The sequence below is a fragment of the Schistocerca nitens genome, chromosome 6 (genome assembly GCF_023898315.1).
Source record: "Schistocerca nitens isolate TAMUIC-IGC-003100 chromosome 6, iqSchNite1.1, whole genome shotgun sequence".
Classification (NCBI taxonomy): domain Eukaryota; kingdom Metazoa; phylum Arthropoda; class Insecta; order Orthoptera; family Acrididae; genus Schistocerca; species Schistocerca nitens.
Genome location: NC_064619.1, coordinates 336,608,122 through 336,630,399, shown reverse-complemented (window position 1 = coordinate 336,630,399; position 22,278 = coordinate 336,608,122). Strand labels below are relative to the sequence as shown.

The following is a 22,278-nucleotide window of genomic DNA, read 5'->3' as shown; positions in this document are numbered from 1 at the left end:
CGTCGTCCAGACGAACGGAACACCTTTACGGCGTAAGCGATGAAACGGAGCTGACATGGAAGAGGCGTGGCGCACATAGCGATGATAATAATTAATTTTTCCCAGCACACTCTGTAGCTGCTTCAAATTCTGCGGCGAAGGCAAGTCTTGTATGGCATGGAGGTGCTCGGGACTAGGATGTATGCCTTGGGCATTGAGTACATGTCCCACGTAGGGTAAATCACGAGCAAAAAACACACATTTGTCCTTCCGCAAGCGAAGACCATTTTGTCGCAAGACCTGAAATAATGTTCTGAGATTGGCTAAATGTTCTTCTTCCGTCTTTCCGGAAATCACAATATCGTCCAGATAGTTTGCTGCAGTAGGGACCGACGCACAAACAGTTTGCAGATATTGCTGAAACAATGCAGGGGCGGATGCACACCCGAATGGCAATCTTTTGAATCGATACAAACCAAGATGCGTGTTAACCACTAAACGAGCTGGGATTCTTCGTCCACCGGTATTTGCAAGTACGCATCTGCGAGGTCCAACTTCGAAAAATATTTACCCGGGCACAGTTTGTCAAGAAGATCTTCCGGGCGGGGTAAAGGAAAAGTTGCAATCACTAGTTGTGGATTCACTGTTGCCTTGAAGTCCACACAAAGTCTCAATTTTCCGGAAGGTTTTGGCAAAATTACTAAGGGTGAGGCCCAGAGAGAAGCCTGCACACGTTCAATCACACCTTGTGATTCCAAATCGTGTAACGTTCTTGCGACCTCATCACGCAATGCTTGGGGAACAGCGCGCGCTCTGAAAAATTTCGGTTGCGCGTTTACTTTCATTTCCAAATGTGTTTTATAGTCCTTAGCGCACCCGAGGCCCGGTGCAAAAATGTCTGCAAATTCTTCACATAGACGAGAAACACTGGTTGAAGGCACAGTCTGGTTCACTGTTAGGACCTGATTGACTATAGACAAGTTAAACAACTGAAATAAATCGAAACCAAACAAGTTCACTGCAGAAGAACGAAGGACGTACAATGACACAAGTTTTGTTTGTCCCCTGTACGTTGCAAGAAGGCTGCACTGTCCTAACACAGAGATAGCTTGTCCTGAATAACTACTTAACTTAACATTTGCGGCACACAACGGAGGTGTGCCCAGCTGTTTGTACGTGTCCTGATTGATCAGTGACACTGCAGCTCCGGTATCGAGCTGGAATGGTATCATTTTGCCGTGAATGTCCAAATCTACAAAAAGTTTATTGTCCTGCTGACGACAAGAGCGACTGTCTCGTGCAACGTGATCTGACACTGGTACAAAATCACTTGCGACTTGACGGGATTTCCGGTGATGTCGACGCACACTATTTGTGGGACGAACACAGTCACTGTTAGAGAGAGTGGCACTGGGCGGAGTGGAATGAACTACATGAATTTCCACGGGCGAAGGTTCACGAGCCTGAGTATTCTTTGTTCGATTCCGATTCCGGCGCGAAGCAAAGGGCCTGGAATGGTTGTGAGTGTCCGATCTGAGCTTTTTCTGGCAAACACTCTGAACATGTCCTTTTTTATTACAGAAAAAGCAAATAGCTTGGCGTGACGGGCAATTCTCACGCGAATGTCTAGTAGCACACTGCGGGCATGATTGTAGCACTGCATTTGCTTGCCTGCGCGGCACACGTGGCTGAGAGCTTGGCGGCAGCTGCGCGGACGGGCGCAAGGGCTGTTTACTGTTCCGTGCAGCTCGCCCAGCGGGCCGGTTAATGTGACACACTGCTGGTGAAGTTTCAAATGATTCCTGAGCAAAGTCAAGTGTGTCTTGCCAATCCAATATGTCCATCACTTGTTGAAGGGAGGGATTGACTAGTTTCAAAATCTGTTCCCGTATACAAACATCATAACGTTCTGTGCAATTGCATCACGTACCATAGTATCTGAATAAGGGAGGCCACATTGACACTCAAAAGCACAATCCCTAGTAAGGCCTTGCAAAGTTGCAACCCACTCCCGATTAGTTTGACTGGCCGTACGTTTTGTACGAAAGAAGGTATACCTTTTTGCAACTACATTGACTGATTCTTTGAAATATGCATCTAACGCAGACAAAATTTCGTCGTAGGACAGAGATGCTACGTCGCGTCGGGGAAATAAGTTCACTATCACTCGGTACGTCTGGATGCCTACAGATGCGAACAAAAAAGGCTGCCGCTCATTACCTTGATTTCTGTAGGCGGCGAGATGGAATCCAAATTGGCATGACCACTCCGTCCAGCTTTCCAGTGCAGCATCAAAAGGACGAAAAGTTGGTGCAACTGCGTGTTGTGGCTGCGTGAGCGGTGGAGCGGCGGCTGCCGCATCGTTTTGCATTGCACGTTGACCCTGGACGAGCTGTCCAAGTCCATCCAGTAAGGCCTGCGTCTGCTGGTTCTGTAAGCGGTAAAATTCGGACAGTACATCTGGAGATTGTGGCGAAGCCATTACACAAGTAAATCAGGGCAAAATCAATACGAACGCAGAATTCTCGTCGCCAACTGTTGTGGACTGCAAGACAGCCAATCCACTATGACAGGAAGCCGAAAGGCACGCGTTAAAGCTCACGCAGGATGGCGTGAGGTCTAGAACAGGACAAGGTCTTGAGATTAGCAAAAAAGGTACATAGCTTCTGGAATACTTAACTTTAATCCATAATTGGTGAACATCGCTCTTGATGATACATGAATTACAAGATCAATAGCAACTGATAATGGCGCCTTGCTAGGTCGTAGCAAATGACGTAGCTGAAGGCTATGCTAACTATCGTCTCGGCAAATGAGAGCGTAATTTGTCAGCCAACCATCGCTAGAAAAGTCGGCTGTACAACTCGGGCGAGTGCTAGGAAGTCTCTCTACACCTGCCGTGTGGCGGCGCTCGGTCTGCAATCACTGATAGTGGCGACACGCGGGTCCGACATATACTACCGGACCGCGGCCGATTTAAAGGCTACCACCTAGCAAGTGTGGTGTCTGGCGGTGACACCACAGAAACGTCATGCTTAAACAGAGAAATAAACAAAGCTAACAAGTATTTTGAAACAATTTGGATACAGTTTAAAAATGCTATGCTTTTAGATATTAAGGAATGTATCAGTTGTAACCATGAACCTGCTGACAATTGTAACTGATTGAGAAGTGGTCATACAAGACATGGTCAAGGCCTAAATGGAATAGGAAAGACACTGCTGGCCCAAAAAATACTTAGTATGGTAAATAATAAATTATACTGTATCAGCAATTTGGAACACATGTATCAAAACTCGGAACCAGTTCAGGGAATGTATAAGGCTGGCCAAGCCTGAAATGTATCAGCATTGGTCAAAACCTGGAGGGGACACTAAGGTGAGCTGTGCACCAAATCTGCGTGGTTTGACTTTACTGTATCAGAATGTACAAGGACTAGGCAACAAAAGGTGTGAGCTGGAAGTAATTTTAAACTGTAATCTTAAGGATGTTTCTGTCCTGTGTATCAATGACAATTGGCTTCAGGACACTTAAATTTGTGCAGCAAATATATGTGGAGGTGTATACATCTATGTTAGAAGTAATGTCAAATCTAAAGAGGTAGCAAGGCAAAGTGTGAAGAAAAAGATTTTGAATGTTGCATTTGTGAACTTACAGACTGTCAAAGTATCATTGCTTGCATCTGTAGGTCCCCATCAGGTGACTTTACCCAATTCTTATATTATGTAGATGATCTTTTAAATGTATTGAGTGATAGATCGAAATGCACAATAGTTCTTGGTGGCTTTAACATCAATTTAAACAAAAGTAATAAGAGCAAGGTACAATTATTAAATTTGTTTAACTCATGCAACATGCAACCTACTGTGCAGGATATTACCAAATGTGGGGATGGGTCTGAAACAGCACTTGATCAGATTTTTACCAACAAACAAAGCTGTGAGTACAGTATTGAAGTAACAGATACAGACTTTTCTGACCATATGGCTTTAAAAATGATGATAAGAAATGAGAACAATAAGAAATGCACAATCGCTGAAAAATATGTACAAAGAAGACTTATTAATGCAAACAGCACAAGGTTTTTTAACAGTATGCTAAAAAGGGTGCATGGGGCACAGAACAAACTGATGATGTAGACAAAAAGTATGACAGTTTTCTTAGTGATTATAGATATTGCTATGATGTAGTGTTCCCATTAAAAAGGAATTAAAGTCAGTGGGAAGACAAACACATGGGTAATGCAAGGGATTAAAAAATCAGTAAGCACCCTTAGAAACCTAAACAAACAAGCTAAAATAAGTACAATAATAAAACCATACTATAGGAAGTATAGAAGGGTCTATAGAAAAGTTGTACAGGCAACAAAAAGGCTAAGCAATGATTCATACATTAGCAAGGGAAGCAATAAATCAAAATCCATTTGGAAGGTTATAAAAATAGCATAGGAAAATGTAAAACCAAGACCCATAATTTCAAAATTGAAAGTGAGGGTAAAAAGCTAGAAGATGTTCAACAGAGAGCCAATATATTCAATGAACATTATGTGAACATAGCATAAAAGTCTGTGCAATTCAAACAACAAAAACATAAAAGTACAAACTTGTGAAAAGACAATGTTTCTGTACCCAGTAACAGAACATGAAGTTGGAAATGCTGTTAATAAACTAACAAATAAAAAGTCTTGTAGTATTGACAGAATTCCAGACAAGGTAATCAAACATAGTTCTACCAGTATAGATACTCACCTAAGCAACATTATTAATACTTCTTTCAGAACAGGGGTGTTCCCATAAAAACTAAAAACACAAAAAGGATAGTACCACTGACATAAATAATTATAGGCAAGTGTCATTTTTGTCAGGTTTCTCTGAAGTAATTGAAAGAGTAATGCATGAAAGGTGAGCTTACTTCCTAAATAAAAATAAAATACTGACTAATGCTCAAGATGGGTTTAGAAATAACAGATCCACTGAAATAGTGGTCTCCCAATTCATGAAAGTGGTCCTAAATGCCTTGGACAAGAATGAATTAAGCTGCAGGATATTCTTAGATTTAGCTAAAGTATTTGATCTAATCAGCCATGACTTATTGCTTATGAAACTAGAATTTCATGGGGTCTGGAGACTTGCCTTCAAGTGGTTCAAGTCTATAATCTGCAGCAGAGTCTCTCTAGGACAATAAATGAGAAAGGAAAATGGTTTAGCGATAATGATTTGATCATAAATAAGGATAAAACGGTATTGATGAATTTCAGTAATATCAAAAGTAAAGCTAGAAGAAGAGTAAAAGCTGAGTTAGGGAACTAGGTTATTGCAGAAGCTCCATACACAAATCCTAGGTATATGGGTGGATGAGCACTTGAGATGTGAAAAGCATCTAGAATTTTGAGTAAAAAACTAAGTAAATGCTGATATGTGCTAAGAATGCTTCAGGAATGTTACAACACTGAAACATTGTTGTGTGCCTATTATTCTTATATGAACAGTTTCCTTAGATATGGTATGATCTTCTGAGGAAATGCAGGTATGGCAAAACAAGCTTTCAAATTTCAAAAAATGGCTATTAAAATAATGAAAAAAGTTCCTTGTAGAGTGTCATGCAGGGAAATATTTAAAGAATGTCAGATAATGACTCTTCCAATCTCTATGAATGTGTCTGCTTTCTGAAAACTCACCAGGAATTTTAAACATTAAATAATAAGGTTCATAACCGTGAAACGTGGAACAGAGATGATTTTCACAGACACCCACAAAGGAGCACTATACCAAAAATGTGTAAACTACCAGCCCAAAATAAAATAAAGAAAATTAAAGAATTTCATAAATTCAAGGTAGATCTCAAACAATTTTTACTAACACATAGTTGTTATAACATTGAAGAATATCTGAATATGGAAAAGTAATATTATTTACATACACTGGTATAAAATGTCTGTATATATTATCCAAGTTTTTGAAACAAATTAAATACAGAAAATTATATTGTAATTGACTACATCCATACAATGTTTATTGTTAACAGATGAATAAAGAGATTGAATTGATTGGAGTGGATTGAATTGAGATTTATATATCAATAAGAGAGGACATAAACAAGTTCATGGAGGACAGCCCACTAAATCAGAAACATATGGTAGCAGACACACCAAACCTCAGAACACATCAGCAAGCAGTTATTAGAAATGTAGATTCCGAATTGACAGAGTTAGCTGAAAGACGCAGTTCAATCTACAATTACAGTCACCTATGTATGCAGAATGATCAAGAGAATAAGTAATTTAGAAACAACGAACTACATATCCTGGCAAATGTGTGTGGTCATATTCGCATCATAATTCCTGCCAGAATAAGTGACAACATGTAGCGTGAAGTATAATGTTAGACCGTACATACTCCTAGTGAGGCAATATTTTAAATGCCTTTGGTGTGGCCATCTTAGTAATAAATGTCTGTCACAGATTTGATGCAATCAATTTGTAGGAAACCATGAGACAGTTCAGTGCACAAGTGAAATAACGTGCTGCATCCACTGTAAAGGAAACCACACATTAAGAGATAAGTCTTACCAAATCTATATCAAACAACAAGAGATTAATAAAGTGTCAGCTACCCATTCTTTAAGCAACCTGAAGAATATGTAAACCAAATGCCTTATGCTGCTGTGGCTAGGAACCTTGGTAGGAGTAAATTAGATTGAGAGAAAGTGTTCCCCCCCACCCTCGTAAAAAGTATTCAACACAGATTCACAAAAACTGTTCATCACAGTAGGCCAAAACAAAGGCTCCAAGTCCTCTTTTTGCAAATATAAATTTACCCATTTCTGCTATTAAAGAGAATCCATATGTGCCATGGCCACATACTTTTGAAACACAACAGGCAATTATATCAGGAGGGGAGGATAAGAATGCAGCGATAATATAACAGTCAGCGGCTGGAATAAAAAATGTAAAAACACAGTTTACCTCATTAAACAAAGATACTTTGGATCAAGTTAATGTATATAATATGGTTGCTTTGATAGTATTAAAAAAATAAATATGGATCAAGAGAAAAATAGGTTATGCCTATACTCTACTCATATAAACAGAATAATGGATATTAAAGTTCTCCATGGAATGGTAGATACTAAAAAGCTAATAGAGAGTTGTTCATGCATCAACTTTATACTAATGAGTACTCTATCACTGTTATAAATGAAATATGGATTAAGCCAAACATGTCTATTCGATGTTGAGGATATCAAGTAATCAAATTGGATCGAGAGGATGGAAAAGGTGGAGAAGCCATATTGATTTGTACAAAAGTCAACTAAAAACCAATTACTATGCCACTAACTAACCTTGACTTCCAAGCAATAGCAATAGAAGTAAGTACTAACAAATGCCAATTCTCCATTGCATCTATATATCAGCCTCCAGCATGTAGGAATTTCGAATAACACATGCAAAAAATGTTGCAACACATGCCAAGATCCTTCCTAATATGTGGGGACTTCAATGCCCACCACACAGCATGGGGATATCATGTGAATGATAAGGCAAGGGTGGATATAGCGTCTTCTATTGATATATAATGATGATTCTGTAACATTAAACTAAGTACCATGGATGAGACCAACCGCAGTGGATATAACATTAGCTTCTCCTTGTATGATACAAATCACAGTGTGGTCGGTTCTGCAGGATACAATTGGATCAGATCATTTCCGTATAACTATGAATATACAGTGCAAGGAAAGTAACTGAGCACATATTGCCAACAGATTGACTTGGAACAGAATCAAAGCAGATTGATATAAATATCACCAAATTATTCAGTTAGAAGTAAAATCAATAGAAAAAAAAAACAACCTCCACAGAGGGCCTAAATGCAACTGCGGGACAGTATATATCATGCAACAGACGAATCCATCCCAAAACGACTTTTAGCAACAAAACAAAGGCAACTGCGTAATCCATGGCAGAATGAAGACTGCAATAAAGCAATACCAGACAGAAGAGCAGCATTATGTAAATATGTTAAACAGTCTAATGTGAACAGCTTTTTGCTCTATAAACAAATGGCAGCTAGAACCAAGAAAATACTGAAATCCATTAAGAAGAGTAGTTGGATAAAAAATTGTGGTAGTTTGACCAAGAATATTAAATCCTCAGATATATGGCAGAAGGTCAACAGATTTAGGAATATTGGCCCTGCAGTCAATAATATAGAATCACATGAGTGGGCAGAAGAATTCTGTGACCATATTGCACCACCAAGTGTTCACAATAACCTAATTAGGAGACAAAGGGAAACTCCTGCAACTCAACAAGTGCTAGCTACAAAGTTCAGTACTGATGAGTTCTGCATCAGTCATCAAAGAGAGCCCCAACACTGCCCCAGGAGTGGATCAGATCACATTTTCCATGATACAAAACATGCCTGACAATGCTGTAGAATTACTTCTTCAAATCTGTAACGGAATTTGGGTGCATCAAGAATTGGTCCCAGAATGGAAGACACAGATCATAGTCCCCATATATAAAAAAGGGAAAGCTCCATTAGTATTAACCACTTCCTACAGACCAAATGCATTGTCGTCATGTGTTGCCAAAACATTGGAAAAACTAAGAAAAGGGCAAATTGGAATAGTGGGTAGAAACTTCGTCCTTACTAGCTGGATCACAATTCAGGTTCTGTAAAGGTAGATGCTGCAAGGACAACATTTCAGTATTAGTTTCCTCCATTTTAGCTTGGTATACTGCAACACTATTTCTCTGTCTTGCAAAATCGTATGATAATGTACAGACAAATATACTATTAGATAAGTTACTAATTTAAGGAGCTCCACCTCAGTTTGTAAAAGGTATGTCGCCCTTAATTAGTGAATAAACTGTATATGTTAGAAAGGATACTGGATTCATGTGCCTGCAGTCGGTGGGCAATGGCGTACCAGAAGGATCGGTACCCAGCCCACTACGATATGCAGTATATACCTATGATATGGAAATGACAATAGCTCAGCCTGTTAGAATTATACAGTTTGCAGAGGACATATGCATATTTACTTCCCATTTAGTATTACAGGAGACGATGAACAATATTACATCATCAATAAAAGGCCTGAGTCGGTGGCTTTGTGGAAATGGCCTGATGATGGCTCCTGAGAAATGTTCGGCCGTCATATTCACCAGGAATGGTTATATACCAAGAAATTGTAATAAAAGTTAAAGCACGTATTCAGTTCTTAGGAATGACACTGCACAGCAAGTTTATTCAGGTGGCACATATTAAAACCTTAATGAAAACTAGTGAGCAAATACTTAATATTGGGTTGGGTTGTTTGGGGGAAGAGACCAAACAGCGAGGTCATCAGTCTCATCAGATTAGGGAAGGACAGGGAAGGAAGTCAGCCGTGCCCTTTGAAAGGAACCATCCCGGCATTTGCCCGGAGCGATTTAGGGAAATCACGGAAAACCTAAATCAGGATGGCTGGACGCGGGATTGGACCGTCGCCCTCCTGAATGCGAGTCCAGTGTACTTAATATTATTCGATAACTTACTACAACATGTGTGAACTGCAGCCTTCAGTGCTGCTGCTTATATATCGCTCCCTCATTAGATCCAGATTGGATTATAAATGTATATACTAAAAATCCACAACATGCAAAATGTTAGAGAAGCTGGATAGATTGCAGTACCGCTGTATATGCACCTGCATAGGAATAATTAAATCCACACCAACAAATTTACCGCTACAGGAAGTGCAAGAGATGACCCTCCATATAAGCAGAAACGATACATAGTAGAGAAATTATCCTGTTCACAGAATCAAATACATCAGATTTTATGACTGTACCGTCCTTCTCCAGGAAATTGAGCCAGAAAGCTTTTTGATTTCATTCTGGCATACAATGATCTGGCAGATGAGTGAAAAGGTATTGCTGCAAGTACACGGTGGCATGTTTACCAATGTGACCATTTTATAATTAGGGGCTCCATCTCAATCCAAACGATAGAGGGAAAGTCTGACTTCTTGGAGACAAAGACAGTGCTGTGAAGACAAATGGGGGAACCAAGACAATGGGTAATCCACATATACACAGATGGATCAAAGACAGCAGGAAAGTACAACACAGATGTGCTATTTTTAGTCCACAACTGTAAATGGACCAAAAATATAAATTAACAGCAACTACCTGTACCTATGTGGCCGAAACATTCAAAGTGTTAAAGGTGATACACATCATATGTGAGAATTACACATCCAATATAATATTATCAGATTGAAAAAGTGTACTTCAAGCAATATGGAATACAAAAATCTCAATAACTACCAATGAGTACCTACTCCAGGTTCGATATTGATATATTGAACGTCTCAGAAAGCAGAAACAAGTTGCCTTTATGTGGGTGAAAGCCCATTATGGAATCCCAGGCAATGAAAAAGCAGATCAGTTGGCAAATTGGGCTACAAACAACGGGGCATCTCTAGATATAAAGCGTCCCTATAAGGAATATGTGCAACTTATTCAGAAGAGGGCGCCGGCCGGTGTGGCTGAGCGGTTCTAGGCGCTTCAGTCCGGAGTCGCGCGACCGCTACGGTCGCAGGTTCGAATCCTGCCTCGGGCATGGATGTGTGTGATGTCCTTAGGTTAGTTAGGTTTAAGTAGTTCTAAGTTCTAGGGGACTGATGACCTCAGATGTTAAGTCCCATAGTGCTCAGAGCCCAGACGAGGGCATTGCAATCCTGGCAGGACGAATGAACGCAGAGCTTACGATACAAACGAGACAACTATGGGCAAATATAACCACAAATTCCGAAATGAGCCTGATTTGAGTATGTTTTTGGATCCCGACAAGCAACATTCACGTTAAGTAGAATAAGGCTTAATCATGGGACCTTTCCAGAGTATTTATACCGACTGCATGTAAACCAAACATCAGCCTGTGATTGTGATGATACTACACAGGAGACACGAATTGTATATTATGAGGTTTGCCTAGAAAGTAATGCACCACATTTTTTTCTTCAACAATTGTTTATTGAAAATAATGAAAGTTACACACACACACACACACACACACACACACGAAAGAATGGAGTTTTACCCATACACCCTGTTCTTCCATGTAATCTCATCCCGTTCTAAGGTGCGAAACAAGGGCATGTATGCCCTGTCGGTACCAATCCTTGTGGTGACAGAGCCAGTGCTTCACTGTGTGAATCACCTCTTCATCGTCCTAAAAATGTCTTCTATGAATGGCATTCTTTAATGGCTCAAACAAGTGGAAGTCCGAGGGAGCTAGGTCAGGTGTGACAGCCGTTGATGGTCTCCCCGACCGCTGCAAATCGTGGATTTTCGTTGAACCATCTTGTGATGACCTCGCCCTCCGTGCCCACCGACTTACTGTACTTCCATCTACAGCAGATGCTCCATACACTTTGTACAAGCTTTTGTGAGTATTCTGGGCAGTTTCTTTCTCTGAAGTGACGAATTCAATGACGCCACGTTGCTTGTAACATACATCACCTACAGACGCCATTTTGAAACTGTCCCATAGCTACGCTATATGTTGGAAGTGACGGAAACTTGGCGCGCTCACTCAGGAGACTTCAAATAATACGTAGGCTATGAGACGTTTCGCATTCGTAGCGTTGTTTTCAGCTGAGAAAAAAAAATGTGGTGCATTACTTTCTGCACAACCCTTGTATTTCAATGCAGAAAGTGTAGTGAGGTGAGGAACATTTTTTATAACTTGTTATCAAAAATAAAATCCCACAACCAATGTTACTCAAGTCCTTGCTATCTGAACCCAACATTAAAACCTACAAGAAGGTAATGGAGAGATAAAGATATAAAATTTAATAGCAAACTATAAGGAAAAGGAAAAACCAAGCTACAGTAAAAGAAGCAGGTACTGAGTGAACAAAGGTATTATTATTACGTAGGAATGGCTGAATGGCATACAACCAAAGTAAAAAAACAAATCAACAAACAAACGTTTTTAAGCAATCCCTTGTCTGAAGCGCTAGACGGAACTCTCTTATGACAGCATAACAAGAAACATTATATGTTGTGTAACTGTCTGTAAATAAGATAATCTGTTAACAAGAACTCCAGCTGCCAATTTAAGTAGAACTGGTAAATAACTGTTTTGCGTGGTCTAAGGTTCGAGAACTGTACGGGAGTACGACAGTCTAAAATGTTAGACTGTGGGAGTACTGCACGATCGTCAAGGTCACAGTTTAACACGGTATCACTTAACTCAAATTCGTGTGGCACCCCAACAAGACGGTTTAAAGTGATACAGATAGTAAACGTAGCACATAAAATTCGTTCACATGTGAACAGAATGCGCGGAAACGGTGCAAAGGGAATAAATAAAAGATGGGCTCTTACAATAACATTGAAAATTCAATTAAAAAATCTAGCTTCATTCAGATTTCACGTCCAGAAAAGACTCGTTTATTGTGAGTTTTTTAAAGCGCTCCACTGGTATGATTCGAACTCGTGCGAATCGGTTCAAATATTGTAAAAAGGTAAACAAATAGGCTGCTTGTGATATTAATGACCTTTCTGTTGTGTTGTGAAAGCTTTATCCGTTGCCACAATGTAGCAGTGTAAAGTTACACACAAAATGCATGTAAAATCCGGTATTACACGAGTTGCACATGCCAAGACGGCTTATTGTTTCATTGTTTGTACGTTAAAGAATTAATTCACGACTCGCTTAAAATCCTTGAGAAACCTAACGTGCAGAACAATGCATGTACCAAACAAGAATTATGCAAAGCCCTTTACGAAATGATACAGGCCTACTATTTGATCGAGCATTTAGGTATAAAGCTTTGTCGATTTCCTTGCAGAAACTTAAACTAGCCCCAAAATTATTATAGGAATTATTGTCAGGAAAAGGTAATCTTATTTCCAGCCACTGGAAAATGTTTTACTGCATTTTATTCAAAAACTACTATGCTATCTTGTAGAAAATTTATTTTCGCGCAAAACAAGCTTAAGGCCATGTATTTTCGCACAGGACTGAAAAGTTGATGGTATTTTCTTGTGCATACATTGTTTCAGGGTTCATCTGCTTATTTCACCCAGTCATATTCTTACATAATTTCGATTGCTTGTTGCAACATTTCATGCCAAAATTAATCACATGTGGTTTTCTAGCTACACTTTCTGGATTTCAATTTTTTTATTATTACATACTTGAAATAACCAATGACAAGAATTTTAAGATAAGAGATAATAACAGGGTGTATGCTTTTTGAATACTCTATTATTTGTTCATACAGTGCATGTTTCATTACACAGCCACGTTTTTTCTTGTGTTATGCCAATGAAACATTTCATTTACATCATTAGGGAAATTTTCAAGCATTTTGGAAGACTACTTTCACTCAGTTGATAGATAATCTAGGTTTAACCACAGATCGTTAGGGTTCCCAGTAAGTTATGCATATTTTGGTCCATCAGTTAACTGGTTCAATCCTCAGTTAACTAGTTAAATCCTCTGTTCATATGGGCTAAAGGTGGCAATGGTAATTGTAAAATAAAGATCACTGATGACTGTATGTTCTGTTATAGACAATAAATTTCCTTCTCTCCTTTCCTTATCTCCTGTGAAATTTTTTAAAAAAATTGATCCACTTATGTACACTGTGTGCACTCTGTCGTGTGTGAGGTACAGTCTGATCTTGAACGGGACTTAGCTGCTGGCACCTTCTGTGTGAGTGACCTTGAGCAGGACTTAGTCTCTGGAGTGCTCAGCTGTCTGGTCAACAGAACTGTCAGTTAGTCATATTAGTTAAACTGTTAGTTTGTTCTCTTTGTGTATTACGATATTGCTCTTTGCTGGTCGTCAAATGATTGGATGTTCAAGACCTAGTGTACCCTAACGCATTGTGGCCCACACTTATTGATTCCTTATAAAGATACTACGGTATCACATCTTATAACGGCTGACTGTAGCTTCGTCGGTCCATTATTTCATACTATTCCGTAGTGTAGTTAGTTACATGATTCTTGTGGGGTTGTTTTGCAACTACTTTTACAATAATGTACAATATCACGCTGCTGTTCAATTAGGTGAAAGCCTATTGTTGTTCTGGCGCCATTTGACGAGTAACCTTTTCTTAACAGCAGTTTGTGGCCACAGAGAGATTCACACAATGTACTGTTCTGAACTTGTTACTTCACATGAACCATGTGACTATGCTATTTTTTGTTCGACCATACTACATTTTTGCTTGCATCGTAAAATAGCTGTGTAACATGATTATCTTGGAAGTTTATCTATGTAATATAAACTATTTATATACGTTATTGTCAGGAACTTCACACAGTATTGCTGTTATTTTGTGCACTATATTAAGTGTTTATGGTTATTTTTCATATGTTTGCATATACAGTTTCATGCATATGTGAATAAATATGTGTAACTATAAAACAAAAAATAAAATAAAAACAATGAAAAAGTAAACAAATAAAAAAGAAAAAGTGTAAAACAAAATAAACAAATGATAAAAAATGAAGAAATAAAATAAACGACTTCCTGTGGGCATGTGCCATAGATGTGGTGCTGACGCTTGTGTGCTTGGGAAGACACAGGGAGCTGTACCTGACAGGTTCGGCCCTACCAGGCACGTAACCATAGAGTAGCCAGACCAAAGATTGCTCAAATCAAGCAACATGGTTCGAAAGACAATAAAAAAACCTGTACCAGATTAGTCGTCTCCCGAGTCAACAAAAATCTACATTGGTTGAAAAGTTGTGGCAGTCTAATGTCAAAATTATGGTAGGACAAAAGTTGGAAATCAGAATGAAAAATGCTCCTATCATAGCACAAAAAAGGGCAAATGTGTTCTGGGCAGAGTTAGGCACCTAACAGAAGGGTTCTAGCTTTTCGACTTATCTGGCAGCTTCAAAGACATTTAAATCAGAACATCTTGATGTATTCATACTTTTTAACGAGTTCACCGTACTTCACCGATGCAGTGAACTCTCTTAGCTGAAAGATGTTGGTACACCTGCATCTTGCAACATATAGGCTAAAAGCTCTGGTCCTGTGCCCAAAATCCAGGAGATTCGCCAGCTGTAATAGACAATATGCAATACTGTATGGCTGAAGAGCATATATGTAATAGGTAAAACAAATTTCTGGAGGGGGTATAAAATTCCTGGGTGTGAATTTGTTCCCGGGGGAGAAACTAAAACAGTGTTTTGATTTCTGGGTTTGGGGTGGGGGATTAATTGTCTCCTCACTGGGTCCATTAGTCAACCAAACCCCACCCCCTGTCCATACATGATTAAGTGTGTAATAACAAATAGACACAAATTTATGTGCATCTGGAGAGTGAGATGCATCTATGATAGGAAGTATCTGAGAGTAGGGGTGTACGCAAAGTGGGGATGCATGTGTCCTAAACTACAGTCTAACAACAATCGCTACACTCACTGCTGTAAGAATTGTTACCATTTGACAGCTGGAGCGACACTAGCTCCTACGTGATTCACGAAATATTTGAATTATTTTTTTTGCCTCCAAGGGTTTGTGTAACATCAGAAGACAGATGTTTCAAAAAATGATTCTAAAATAAGTGCAAGTATGGATAAAACTCATGAATCCAATGGCAAGTTCCAATACATTCATGAAGAAACGCTTGTGACGTTGGATAGAACTCCAGCTTACCACGATATCAACGGGATATGAACACACAGGTTCACACATAAGAAGGTCAGACATGTACCTATACATGCAAAAGGGATCGACGCCCCATTTGTCATTCCACAGGCCTACCATGTTTTAATCATTGTCGCCTGTTGCCACAGGTACGACCTTCATCTTTATATTACTGTAAGTGGGACAAGCAACTACCAAACAGTGGGAGAAATATACGGTGAGAGTAAACCTCAAGTCCTCAAAGCCAGTAACACAGTCAGAAGTGCTGTCCTATGTTAAATTTGCCGTTAGAGACTTTTCATCCAATGACATATGCACTAGTTTATCAGTATTTGAGAAATGCTGTACCTTCTGCTTTAAAAGTGGAACATATTGTCACTTATCCCACATTTTATTTGTATGTCTTCCACATATGGTACCTCTATAATGTACACACTGAAGGAAATATAAAACATTCTGGCAAAACAAGTATGCCTGAGTGCTGTAATATGATAAATTTAGAGCAAACAACTTAGTTTTGTCTTTCCATCTTGCAGATGGCATGCTAATTTGTTTTAACAACAAGCCGGGACACCTTTTTTTTAAAAAAAAATATTGGGATCCTATAGTCTTCAAAATTTGTTTGTCTTTCTTCACTTGATCCTTCTGATACAATTTTCGTTGCTGACAGTACCTAAAATGATAGGCACTTTCCTTGTCCCATAACAGTTACCATGAAGTCCAGCGATCTGCACATTCTGATACTCCAGACGCTTTTTCTAAACACAGATAACTGCATTTAATTTTACCACTTCATCGTCAAAGCAGGTCTGTGTTGACAATTCAGATGAATCTGGAGAGTTTTACTGGCTGCTTTTGTGCCATATGAGTGCTTTACAGCTTTAGAAGGATTGTTGAACCTTTCTGACAGTCTCCCCTTCATCGTCAGTTGATGTGACGTATTTGGAATGTCAAACAATGTGATTAACTGCAGTCCACACGAGTTTATTATTGTCTGCATTCATGAACTGGTTTTGTTTGACGGGTAGCGGACAGAACTTAACATTATTGTAAAGGTAAACAGGGTCTTTTTTCATCATATCCTCTCGTTTGCTATTTACTAGCCATTTTATACTCCTAAAATGAAACATCAATCATCAATGTACATGTAATTTGCAAGCGAATCCTGACAATGCAGTTTGGTAACATGATGGTATAGGCTATACCTCTCAGGGTCCCTAGGAAACCTAAAAAAAGACAGATGTGGTATCTTCTTGTTGTTGCTGCAATTTATTGCGCTACGCTTCATTCCAATTTGTAGAAACCATTGCAACTACTATTCGCGTTCGTTTTCACGATCGCGCCGAACTCAACAGTTTAACTTACTAGCCACTTGGGGCGCTGCTTGCACAGTAGGCAACAAAATCGAGGCGAAGTGTCACGACTGTTATGTTACACTGTGTCCTAAACTTTAATAACACATGGTGTCTTATTGCACAACATAATTGCCATGCAGGATGACATGATGATATAATGTATTATGTTACTTTACTTGACATGACACATCATATTACATGACAAGGGTACTAGTACATATTACATGACATGGGTACTAACACCAACAGGTAAAAAAGTACAAATGTCGACTAATTATAAAGTCTGGTCTATGTGCCAAAACTAAAAATTTTCGTTTTATGGTCAAAATAAGGGCTATGTGCTTAACCTTCGTCAGTAAAAATCGGGCTATTTAGTAATCAGTGTGGAAGTGGTTTAGAACATTGCCACTGGAATGCGCCAGGTGCTAAGTGCCACCTGTTCTGAAACAAAATCCGCACTATGTGCCCTTGCTGTTGTTTTTAGTATTAGGTTCGATTGTCAACAAAACCGAGGCGAAGTGTCGCGACTGTTACGTTGCAGTGATTAGTCCTGTCTATTGTGTTTACTATTGTGGCTTATGTGATGGATGAAACAAGAAAACGACGGAAAAGGGGTGAAGGTAGTGTTTCCCAAATAAATAAGAAGCTAAGAGCTGAGGGAAAACCATATGAGAACAATAAGAAAGTTACTGTACCTGAAAAACAACCTTCACCTGATGAGGTAAGTGAATATGATAACTTTAATGCCTTAGGAGTAAGGTTTCTTTGAAGAACTTCACTTGAGTATGGTTTTTCTGAGGCGTTTAAAGCTAACCTATGCTTAGGTTATGCAGACCACGTTAGCTTATGTTTGACTTGGTTCATGGTCTATAGTAGACCTACTAACTGTGCAGAGTAGCAGACAAACAGGTTATTCGTGGCGGTCACAAGTTATTTAATGCCTCTAATTGCCATGTTTGTTTGTTGTACATTTCATGCTGTTAACGTTATCAGTGTAGAGACATTGCACTGGAACACAAACATATTCAATCAGTTCTACGAACAAGGTGATAATGTTAAGCAAAACACTTATTTGATGGCAAAGGTAAGTGTACGCAATGTTAGAAGAAAGTGTCATGGTTCTTACGAAGAACCCGAGGAGAGTCTCAGACAGGCTAGTGTTTTTGATACAGTTCCTGATGACGAAGGCAGACATTTCCAAGTTTGCAAAAAGCCTTTCTGGAAATACACAAAATTACCAGGCGAAGAGTGGAAACCTTGGAAAAGGCAAAAAAGAGTTGTGATGTTACCTACATTGAACGTAGGAGAAATAAAAACAAAGAAAGGAAATATATAGCTGCTCATGTAAAACACAATGTTCAACACATCAAAAGTTTCCCCAAGGATGAAAGCCATTACACAAGGGCTAAAATCAGTCTTCTATTTTTAACTATAGATGACGGTAGTATCTGTTCCCGAAAGAACAGTTACCGTGGATGACCATGCAGCTTTGCTAGAAATGAAATGATAATTAAATGGACACCCTAGCTGCAAACAGGCGTTGATGTACTTCATTGGGGACATGTTGAAAATGTGTGCCCCGACCGGGACTCGAACCCGGGATCTCCTGCTTACATGGCAGATGCTCTATCCATCTGAGCCACCGCGGGCACAGAGGATAGTGCGTCTGCAGGGACTTATCCCTTGCACGCTCCCCGTGAGATCCACATTCCCAACATGTCCACACCACTACATTCGTAGTGCGCCTAATAGATGTAGTGGTGTGGACATTTTGGGAATGTGGATCTCATGGGGAGCGTGCAAGGGATAAGTCCCTGCAGACGCACTATCCTCTGTGCCCGCGGTGGCTCAGATGGATAGAGCGTCTGCCATGTAAGCAGGAGATCCCGGGTTCGAGTCCCGGTCGGGGCACACATTTTCAACATGTCCCCAATGAAGTACATCAACGCCTGTTTGCAGCTGGGGTGTCCATTTAATTATCATTTCATTTCTAGCAAAGCTGCATGGTCATCCACGGTAACTGTTCTTTCGGGAACAGATACTACCATCATCTATAGTTAAAATATGGCTTCCCGGCCATTGACCTTCTTGTGCGAACGCACACGCTATGCCCGAACTCGTACGGGACTTGGTGGATTAATCTGCCACGAGCAATGAGTATGATGGGCAAACATCTATTAGGCGCACTACGAATGTAGTGGTGTGGACATGTTGGGAATGTGGATCTCACGGGGAGCGTGCAAGGGATAAGTCCCTGCAGACGCACTATCCTCTGTGCCCGCGGTGGCTCAGATGGATAGAGCGTCTGCCATGTAAGCAGGAGATCCCGGGTTCGAGTCCTGGTCGGGGCACACATTTTCAACATGTCCCCAATGAAGTACATCACTGCCTGTTTGCAGCTAGGGTGTTCATTTAATTATCATTTCATTTCTATTTTTAAGCCAAGATTTAAATTACAGCAGAATGTATGAGGCTTTTTTTACACTTTATCCAAACACAAACATTAGATATTTGTACTACAAAAAAGTATTGAAAGAACACTTTCCCAAACTGAGATTTCACCATCCAAGGAAACATACCTAAAACACATGTGATCTGCTTGAAAGTAAAATGTTGAATGACTCAACCAATAGAGCTGTACATTCTACTTCACTAGGATTTCATCATAGATGTGCTGAGAAAGCTAGAGAAGAGATGAAACATGAACATGTATATTCTGCCACGTCTAAAAAGTGATACATGCACAATATACATAGATTTACAACAGGTTTTCTCTTTGCCAACATTGTCGCACTGCCAAATGTATTATTCGTGTCAACTTTCTTGTTACAATTTGGTATTGCATATGGCAGTTATGTTTCTTTGGCATGAGGGTATGAGTGGCAGGGGAGGTTACGAAATAGCGAGCTGTGTGTTAAGGAGGATTAAAAGTAAAATTACCCAGAAAAAAGTTAATAGTATGGTCTGACAACAGCTGCAGCCAAAACAAAAATCAAATGGTATTTGATTTGGTGTATGGTATATGGTCTGTAATGATTTCTTTGACGAAGTTCAGCACAAGTATGTCGTCTCTGGACACTCATACTTAACCTGTGATCGAGACTTTGCTCTAACTGTAACAAGAAAAAGAGTAGAAAAATGTGAAGTTTCTTTGGATCTTGTGAGAGTTTTGTGTAATGCCAATAGCAAAACTCCTTTTCTAACAGCTATGATGAACAATGATGATTTTTATGTCTTCTCAAAAGTAGCTAAAGAACACCTCACCACAAAAAGTTAGAAATTTCCAAGGCCATTTGGCTCAAAGTTTCCAAAACTAATAGAAGAAAAGTATTTACAAAAAAAAAAAAAAAAAATCCAATGAAGTTGAAATGTGGACGCAAACGAATGTATTCAAAAAGGTATGAAGATGGAAACCATAAAAGGCTTAGATCTAACGCAGCTTGAACTAACAGCCAGATTGAAAACTGAGAAGAAGGAGGACTTAAAAAAGATGATACCTTATCTCAAACAAGAAAACAAACTGTTTGACCAAAATATGACTGAATAAACACAGCAGCTGTTTATAGACTGTAACACTGTAATATTTTGTTTATAAAATAGTGGTAAATTAATACAAGATGTAGCTCTTTAAACTTTGTAAAAGACATTTATTTTGAAATAAAACTTGTGAGAACACAGTTATGTGCTTCATTTTGTCTCTGTTCTTTAACTAGTTTGTCTGCTAACACAGCACTTCTGTAGGCCTAATAATAATAATAATAATCTACATCTACATTTATACTCCGCAAGCCACCCAACGGTGTGTGGCGGAGGGCACTTTATGTGCCACTGTCATTACCTCCCTTTTCTGTTCCAGTCGCGTATGGTTCGCGGGAAGAAAGACTGTCTGAAAGCCTCCGTGCGCGCTCGAATCTCTCTAATTTTACATTCGTGATCTCCTCGGGAGGTATAAGTAGGGGGAAGCAATATATTCGATACCTCATCCAGAAACGCACCCTCTCGAAACCTGGTCAGCAAGCTACACCGCGATGCAGAGCGCCTCTCTTGCATAGTCTGCCCCTTTAGTTTGCTAAACATCTCCTTAACGCTATCACGCTTACCAAAGAACCCTGTGACGAAACGTGCCGCTTTCTTTGGATCTTCTCTATCTCCTCCGTCAACCCGACCTGGTACGGATCCCATACTGCTGAGCAATACTTAAGTATAGGTCGAACGAGTGTTTTGTAAACCACCTCCTTTGTTGATGGACTACATTTTCTAAGCACTCTCCCAATGAATCTCAACGTGGCACCCGCCTTACCAACAATTAATTTTATATGATCATTCCACTTCAAATCGTTCCGCACGCATACTCCCAGATATTTTACAGAAGTAACTGCTACCAGTGTTTGTTCCGCTATCATATAATCATACAATAAGGGATCCTTCTTTCTATGTATTCGCAATACATTACATTTGTCTATGTTAAGGGTCAGTTGCCATTCCCTGCACCAAGTGCCTATCCGCTGCATATCTTCCTGCATTTCGCTACAATTTTCTAATGCTGCAACTTCTCTGTATACTACAGCATCATCCGCGAAAAGCCGCATGGAACTTCCGACACTATCTACTAGGTCATTTATATATATTGTGAAAAGCAATGGTCCCATGACACTCCCCTGTGGCACGCCAGAGGTTACTTTAACGTCTGTAGACGTCTCTCCATTGATAACAACATGCTGTGTTCTGTTTGCTAAAAACTCTTCAATCCAGCCACACAGCTGGTCTGATATTCCGTAGGCTCTTACTTTGTTTATCAGGCGACAGTGCGGAACTGTATCGAACGCCTTTCGGAAGTCAAGGAAAATAGCATCTACCTGGGAGCCTGTATCTAATATTTTCTGGGTCTCATGAAGAAATAAAGCGAGTTGGGTCTCACATGATCGCTGTTTCCGGAATCCATGTTGATTCCTACAGAGTAGATTCTGGGTTTCCAAAAACGACATGATACTCGAGCAAAAAAATGTTCTAAAATTCTACAACAGATCGACGTCAGAGATATAGGTCTATAGTTTTGCGCATCTGCTCTACGACCCTTCTTGAAGACTGGGACTACCTGAGCACTTTTCCAATCATTTGGAACCTTCCGTTCCTCTAGAGACTTGCGGTACACGGCTGTCAGAAGGGGGGCAAGTTCTTTCGCGTACTCTGTGTAGAAACGAATTGGTATCCCGTCAGGTCCAGTGGACTTTCCTCTGTTGAGTGATTCCAGTTGCTTTTCTATTCCTTGG

At 39.7% G+C, this 22,278-nt stretch overlaps 2 non-coding genes across 2 annotated transcripts; one reads left to right on the top strand and one right to left on the bottom strand.

Annotated features, from left to right (window-relative positions):
* Positions 1-18,583: 18,583 nt before the first annotated feature.
* Positions 18,584-18,658, bottom strand: Trnat-ugu (transfer RNA threonine (anticodon UGU)). The gene has a single exon. It is a non-coding gene; the product is annotated as a tRNA-Thr (tRNA).
* A 186-nt stretch (positions 18,659-18,844) lies between these two features.
* Trnat-ugu (transfer RNA threonine (anticodon UGU)) lies at positions 18,845-18,919 on the top strand. The gene has a single exon. It is a non-coding gene; the product is annotated as a tRNA-Thr (tRNA).
* The last annotated feature ends 3,359 nt before the right edge of the window (positions 18,920-22,278 follow it).